This window comes from Gallus gallus, chromosome 1, assembly GCF_016699485.2.
Source record: "Gallus gallus isolate bGalGal1 chromosome 1, bGalGal1.mat.broiler.GRCg7b, whole genome shotgun sequence".
Classification (NCBI taxonomy): domain Eukaryota; kingdom Metazoa; phylum Chordata; class Aves; order Galliformes; family Phasianidae; genus Gallus; species Gallus gallus.
The window spans coordinates 52,670,587-52,678,642 of NC_052532.1; positions in this window are offsets into that span (position 1 = coordinate 52,670,587).

Below are 8,056 nucleotides of genomic sequence, written 5' to 3' on the forward strand. Positions count from 1 at the left end.
ACACACTTGCATGAAAATTACCTCAACCAGGCCTACAATTGAAGGCCTGTCTCCTACTTCCACTTCATCTATATAATCCAGGGGTTTAAATGGGATTTTGCTGAGCCTGTGCTGACTCTTTGGTGGAGGGAAACTTTCTATGCTCCTCTGCTATTGCTGCTAGTACTGATTTTGTCCTCCAGATATTGGGATTTATCTTACACATACTGGTTAGGATAAAGTGACAGATTCATTATGTACTGTTGTTGCTTTCTCATGGTGAGTTTTGAAAAAATAATAACATGTCTGAGCGAATCAGAAGAAAAAACTCCCCTCAGCAGCAGAAAAATTAAAGGGGAAGGAGTACTATGGTAAATGTCTCTATTCTTCCAATAATAACATTTTTTTGTTCTGCCTATGTTACATTACTGATAAGCACCTTTGCACTTTTCCCTTCAACTTTCAATACATTCCCATTAAAATTCGCAGTTACCTGCACGTTTGTTTCCTCCAAAATCATATTACGGGCATCAGTGCTGTGACCAAATCCTTGGCTTTGGCAGTGCAGCTGCTGAGTGTGCTCCGGCCATTGTGACTGAGATCCTCATTGCTGTCACACATCCCTGCAAACTCAGGCTAAGAACCGTGGTTTCCTTTTGTGTTTGTACATCATTCAGGACAGTGGAGTCCTGGTTCAGAATTAGATAGGATGTGAAGATCCTCCCACATTGCAAAAAATTAAAAAACTAATAATAATAACAATAATAATGACATTGAAAAGAAGGAAAACGTGCAGCAGAAATAGCTGTATTACCAATCAGTTCAAGTCAGAAGGATTATATTAAGTCTAACCTCCTACAGAAATTTTGAGTTAATTTGGGGTCTGTGGGATTTTTAAGAAAAAACACGGCCTACTTTTCTGAATAATTAGTCAAAAAATTCTTGCTAAAATGCACTAAATGAGCATAAAGAATTAAAACAAAAATAAAATTTCTCCAAATTAAAAGCTTGAACAAGCATTTTGGGAGCGGGGAAAAAAGCCCTTATCCTCCTAAATTTGCATAAAACCTTTTAATTAGAGCTTTTAATTAAAGCCCCCGGTAACTCCAAGTGTTTTCTGTGGGAGAATGGGAGAGCAAGTTAAGTGTTGAATTCTGACTCTGTCGCCATCTTCGCTGAAATTATTCCTGCTTTTGAGAAAAAGAGAGCACTTAGATGTATGAAGTCAAGCACAACAAAATTGGAAAGAGCTGGGAAAACTAGGATAGCCATCACTGTCCTTGTGATGTACCCTGCACAGGCCACCAAGGCAAACCCTTAATTCAGCTATAGTGTCCTAGCAGTTTTGCAGTTGCAAAGAGGAACAGTCAAGTTTGCCCTTGCTCCCTTGCTCCCTTTTCTCAGTGCAGGGCTGGGAAACACAGCTTTGTCTATGAGGTCCTTGAGTGTGGAGATCCCTGATGCCACCTTTGGTAGTCACCCAAACAGAAACTGGAGAGTGAAATTGGATTGAGAAGGACTTCCTCCATCTAAAACATGAGGTCCCTGTTTGAGGTTCATGCATTGGTGGGCTTTAGAGGAATCTTGGGAGGATGCTGGGGAGACAAGACAGAAAAGGAGAGCACCAAGCCTGTGTTTTCAGTGAGGTTTAGCAAAGAGGTGGAGAAGGGGAAACAGTATGATAATGATTGACACATGGGCTTATAGTGTAGTGCCTGGAACTGATGTAGGGTCTGCTACAGAGATTGTTGCTTATTGTTCTTGTACACAGGCTGTTATGCTTTTCGACCTTATACTGTGTTTCGTCTCTCCTTCGCTTTTGAGCTCTGTGTAAAAAATCATATAAGCAGAGACTGAAACTCCAATTTTTCCATGCTTTCAGGATGAGAAGTTATTTATTCCTGGAGAATATTTTGATATAATTTGTTATAAAGGAAGCAGATCCAGGAGAAGCTGGGAGGGGGCATAGTTCCTGAATATGCTGTAGCCTAGAGGCTGGTTTGAACATCCTGATCTGAGGAGGGGTGGAGAACGTCCTTGTGTCCTTGAAATGAATTTCCTTTAGAAATAACTTTTTCACCAAAGTGTGAAGGTGAATCTTTCACCGTGAATCCTGTTAAAGCTACTCCATTTTGTAAGAAGTAATGTCAACAAATAGAGATGCAAAGTGCACATTTAGCCACCCTGGAAAGAAATAATAGCCTGACCTGACAGCTGGAAAAACATAAGCTTGCATATCTGGCTTGAAAGCAAAACTTGGAGCTGTGGGCAGGATGTGTAAGGTGCTTGGCTAGTGTGCAGATGAATTCAAGTTCTTCAAAAGACAGACATGCTATAGAAAGAGATAGATATTAAATTCACACAGAGCCCTGGCATCTACAAGGAGGGGTCCTGAGGTCTCTACTACAAGAAATTCTGTTTTCTGCGTCTAGACCTTTCTACTACCCAAGCTAGTTTCTCTAGTAATGCTCACTCTGATATCTCTACCTAACATCGCTAGCATCCCAGTAACAGCAGCGTAAATGTACCTTCTGTAGGAACATGCTTGCAGAGGCACATATTACATAAACCAAAAACCCATCCTGCTTGACATACAGCCCTTTAATGCCATATCTGTGTTCTTGTGACTACCCAGATAGCTCCATTCTCACATGGAGATACACAGATGTGCCCAGAATCATTTCTAATGGCCAGCTCCTCAGCAATCCCCTAGTGCTTCCAAGTCTTATAAGGGCTTTAAAAAGTGCTTTCCCAGGTGCACCTGATTTGGGCTTAAAAAGTGCTTGCTCTATTTACTCATGTATGCACCTCCTATGAAAGTCAAGGAGAGAAAAAGAAGGATATGAGGACAAAGGAAGATACTCTGTTCCTCGGATGAACCTTTCACTACAGCAGAAACATTAGTAACAAATCTCTGCAGTAGATTTGTTAGCAGCTAATAAGAGAAGATGGAGGAGCCAGTGCTTCTGCCTTTGTGTGGTTAAAAAGGTGATCAAATTCCGATGGGAGAACGGAGACTGTAAGCCAGGCTGCAGTACTTCTAGTGCTCATAAAACCTTTGGCTTGCTAGAGTGCAGCTGACCAGGAGCACAGCAAGAGCTGTGAGCAACACCACACCAGCAGAGCAGCACTGCTTAAAATGCAGGAGCTGAAACACAGTGACTGTATTTCTAAGCGCATATTTTCCCTGTAAGGAATTCTGCATCTTCTGGGATGGGTTCTCTGGGTTACTTCACAGTAGGAGTTTCTGGTTTGTTGCCCCCCAGGTAATGTGAGGAAGTTTCTTACTGCCTTTCCCTATGGTGTGAGCTGTCTCACATGCCACTGGGGGAGGCTGGATATAGATGGGCAAGGCAGAGCCACAGTATCTCCCTGCCAAGCCCTAAATTACTGCAGGATCATCATCTGACAGAAATACAAAGAGATGTGCTTCTGTTACAGGAAGGGGGGGGGTGTGTAATTGCACCACAGGGACACCTCTGGGATCCAGCCATTTGTAGTTAATCAGAATTATTCATCTGTTTGGTAAACTTTTATTTCTTTTATGACAAGAGGAAAAATTGACTAGGGATGCAGCCAGGAGACAGAGTAAACACACCAGCCTGGGAGGCCTGTGGATGCAAGCTAAGGAGCATGTGAAGGAGTCATTTAGCAAGCTTGTTTTCAGGTGGAAATGCTGAGTGCAGGATGTCTGATGCAGCTCTCAGTGTTCAGACTGGTCAATGCATCTCTCCCTATGTCCCTGAGATGGATTGCATTTTAATAGGCTTGGCTTCCTTGGCACACAGCTTAGTGCTCCACCTGACGGATGATGCTTTGCTGGAAGGTTGGCAGCTCCTGCCAGGGCAGCATCTTGCTGAGGTGGAAGTGTGGTGTCAGCAGCAGGGAAGAGTCCAGCTCAAGGTGTCCATCTCCCTTGTGCATGCACATACACACACACACAGTCTGTCTTCTGGAAGTTTTAATAGGAGGGGAAGAAAGAAAGGAAAGCAGCAAAGACATACTTAACAGGCACAGGTGGCCAGTGCTATAGCTTTAGCAGTTGGACTGCCAAGGGCTACAGATGGAGTTTCAGCTTCAACTGGGAGCATGGTGGAAGTCAGGACAAAGCCAAAAGCAGAAGGAGTCATAGAGTCACCATCTGCCCCGCAGGACATCACAGCCAGTTCCCCAGCTGGGCCCATTCTCACCTGGAACATTTCTTCTCACCTGATGGTGGAGTTTCCTCAGCAGCAATCTGTTCTGTCATGCCAGGAATTATCCTTCCTGGAGAGTCTCCACAGACCAAAGGGTATAGCCTCTATTGAAAAAAGGAGGAGAAAGTATTGACCCAGTATGGGGCATTCATGACCCAAAGAGTGAATCACAGGCATATGAAGGGCCATCAATCTTTATTCCCCGCCAGGCAACACCTACCTGGCACATTCCCCACCCCACCTGAGCTTTCTTGCTACAGAGGTTTGGAGAGAAATAGCATGGAATGCAAAGAGATGGCTGACAGGTTAGCTAACTTTTGCACTCTTATGGTAGATAAGTTTATGAAATAATTCCAACCAAGTAGGAAGCTCAAAGCAAGACTCTTACAATGAGTGCTTCTACGGGAAGAAAAAGGAAACTAATCTTGCTTGTGTAATCTCAGGGACCTGCTGCCTGACTTTCAAGTGGTGCAGTTGACACAGAGGAAGGAAGGGATGCCATTCAGAGGGACCTTGACAGACTTGAAAGGTGGGCCCAGGTGAACCTAATGAGGTTCAAAACGGCAAAGTGCAGGGTTTTGCACTTGGGCCAGAGGAACCCCAGGCATCTATACAGACTGGAAGGAGCAGTCCTTGAGAGCAGCTCTGCAGAGAAGGACCTGGGGGCCCTGATGGATGACAAACTTAACATGAGCCAGCAGTGTGCTCTTCCAGCTCGGAAAGCAAATGGTATCCTGGGCTCTATCATGAGAGGGGTGGCCAGCAGGGACAGGGAGGTGATTGTCCCTCTCTACTCTGCTCTTGTGAGGCCCCATCTGGAGTACTGCGTCCAGGTATGGAGCTCTCAGTACAAGAAAGACAGAGAGCTGTTGGAGAGGGTCCAGAGGAGAGCCACAAAGATGATCAGGGGGCTGGAGCACCTCCCCTACGAGGACAGGCTGAGGGAGCTGGGTTTATTCAGCCCGGAGAAGAGAAGGCTGCAGGGTGACCTATAAACAGGAAGGGAGTAAACTCTTTGAAAGGGTAGATAACAGCAGGACAAGGCGGAACGGTTTTAAGTTGAAAGAGGGAAGATTTAGGTTGGATGTTAGGGGGAAGTTCTTTACCAGGAGAGTGGTGAGGTGCTGGCACAGGCTGCCCACAGAGGTCGTGGATGCCCCATCCCTGGAGGTGTTCAAGGCCAGGTTGGATGGGGCCCTGGGCAACCTGGTCTAGTAAATGGGGAGGCTGGTGGCCCTGCCCGGCAGGAGGGCTGGAGATTCATGATCCTTGAGGTCCCTTCCAACCCAGGCCATTCTGTGATTCTGTGATTCTGTGTGATTTCCTAAGGAAACAAGCCTTACGAAATTGTCCTGCCTGTTGCTTCCTTGTCTCTTTCTCTGTGCAACGTTAAGTTACTGCCTAATTTCTATCAACCATTAAGGAGGTTTCAGAGACATGAACATGCTTTTATGATAATCAGAGCTGGACAGAGGGAGGAATTCAAATCAATGTCACCGCAAAAGGAAAGGTTTCAAAGTGAGCTCTGCAGTTACTGCTTTGCTCAATTTGCCCATGACCAGGTCTGCTTCAGAACAGTTTTCTTTCTTCCCACCTGCTGAATTATGGACACATGACAGGGACTCGAGTCCCAGGATACAGCCAAAATGTTGGGCATGCTATAGAAAGCCCTGCAAGAAATGGTACTGTATAAGGCTTGGGAGAAAAAGGAATAATGTGGGGATGTGTAGGAGCATAAATCCAGGTGAAGCAAGGCTTTACTAATCCTGTGGCTCACAGAACACAATATTGTTTGTGGCAGCAATAGGAGCTCCAGCTGCATCCAGCCCTCCAATTTGTTCCGAACCACTGTAGGAGAATAGGGCTAAAATGCAGTTCCTGCTCTAAAGAGCTGCCCACACAAAGCTTGCTTGCCATTTTTGTGGAGTCATTTAAGCCTCCTTCCAATGCACTTTAAGCTTAACACTGGTCAAAGTCATTTGAAAAAATCTATTGGCTTCATCTGGCTGTTTTCCAAATCAGGCATGGGGTTGCATATCTTCCCGAATCAAAGATTTGCAGAGTGAAGTGAGGAGTGATGTGGTATTGTGGTAATTTTCTTGCACAGACATAAGTGGCTATTAAGCCTATTTGGATGCTCTAGATAGTGAAGCAAGCCTGTGCAGTTAAATAGCATGTTGACAGTTCCAGTAACAATTTAGGAAAGTATAGGGCAATATTTCAGATAATGAGACAATCTTATCTACTTGTCAAAAGTAAAACCTGAAAAATTTAAAGACTCTATTGTAGCCTGAAATATTTTTTTTTAAATTATTTTAAAAAGGAACTAGAAGAGACTTGATTAAGGTATTCGTAATTATCTGAGAAATAGTGAAAACTAATCAGTCTGTGCTTTTTATATTGTCACATAATGCAAGAACAAGGGGACTCTTAAAATGTAAATTAATAAGCAGTACATTTAGTGTTCAAATGTATTTAGTGATTCGTGTTACAATTACAGTATATATAAATAATCCAGCAATTTCCATAAAACTATCTGATAAAATTCACCCGTAACAATAGTTCATTTCCCAATTCACTTTTCATTATTTGAAATCCTTTAGAAACCCAAGGGAAGCTGTGGGCTGGGGATTGTAAAAAGCTGTATATTTAGAACGAATCTGAGGAGTGAAGTGACTTTTGCAGCATGTACTCCCTTCAGAAATTCACAGCCCTGAAGTTAAGGACACTAACATGGAGGCTGGCTAAAAGGAAGGGAAAAGGGGAGCCCACGCTGGATAATTTTATGACCATTAGTAACATTCATATCAATACAAGCTAAGATAATTATAATGGTAATCATATCTCATGCTTCAGAGCCTAAAGTGATTGCCTGCAGAGGCCAGAGAAGCCTTGGAGAGTTTCTATTGAAAGGAAGATCAGAAATGCCTGAGTTTATTTCATTTAGTCATACTGGACATAGCAGAAAGAAGATACTTTCCCCTTTAAAAGCTTTTCCTTTCTGAATCAATTTCTTCCATGTCAGTTTGACCAGTAACCTGGTATTCTCACTGGTACCTTCACTTGTTTTTGCTTTTCCCATCTGGTTTATAGCTAGATCTCTCTGTTTTCCTTCAAAACTGTTTCCCACTGTCTCAGACCATTCTTATTTGTGGTCATCTGTTTCATCCTCACTATATCATCTGCTCCTATGTGAAGAAGCCACGTTTGCTTCCAGTGTCCTTGGACACATTTCATTAGTCATCCCTGCACTCACTCTGTTGCTCCCCAGGTGGCATCATGGGAGCCTTTTGGAACCAGGTTCCCCCGGCTGTCAGTTTTTTCTGTATCTAGAATTTTCCACTGAGCCCATAGAAATCGTGTTAATAGTATCAACCAGGAGAGTTTTGTTTAACAGATTTTCCACTGTTTTAAGATCTGAAGGAAATGAGTAAAGAATCACAAATGCCTTATGCTGCCGATTAACCACTTCTAAGTTGCTGTGGATTCTGATCTGGTGGTCTCTTCTTCCTTTTCCATCTTCTCATTTTGCATCTTCATTGCACAGTGATCTCAAACGTGGCCAGATTCAGGTAACTTCTCACTGGGAGTTTTAGATGTCTTCACAAAGCAAAGTCTCCATTGACTTCAATGAACCTACACATGTAATAACAGGCATGAGAGAATATCAGATATCTACCTCAGGCAAAGACACATGGTCATGCTTTGCGCTTATGAAGAAATGAGTTGGGAAAGAAATGGTGTCCTTTTATTACTATGTGCCATCTGCTCACAGCAACATAGTAAAGCATCACTGCCAACCAAGGACTGCTATTTCCCTTTTCTTGCAAGGAAAATGGAAATACAGACTGAGATTTTATTGCTTTCTACTACACAGTGTC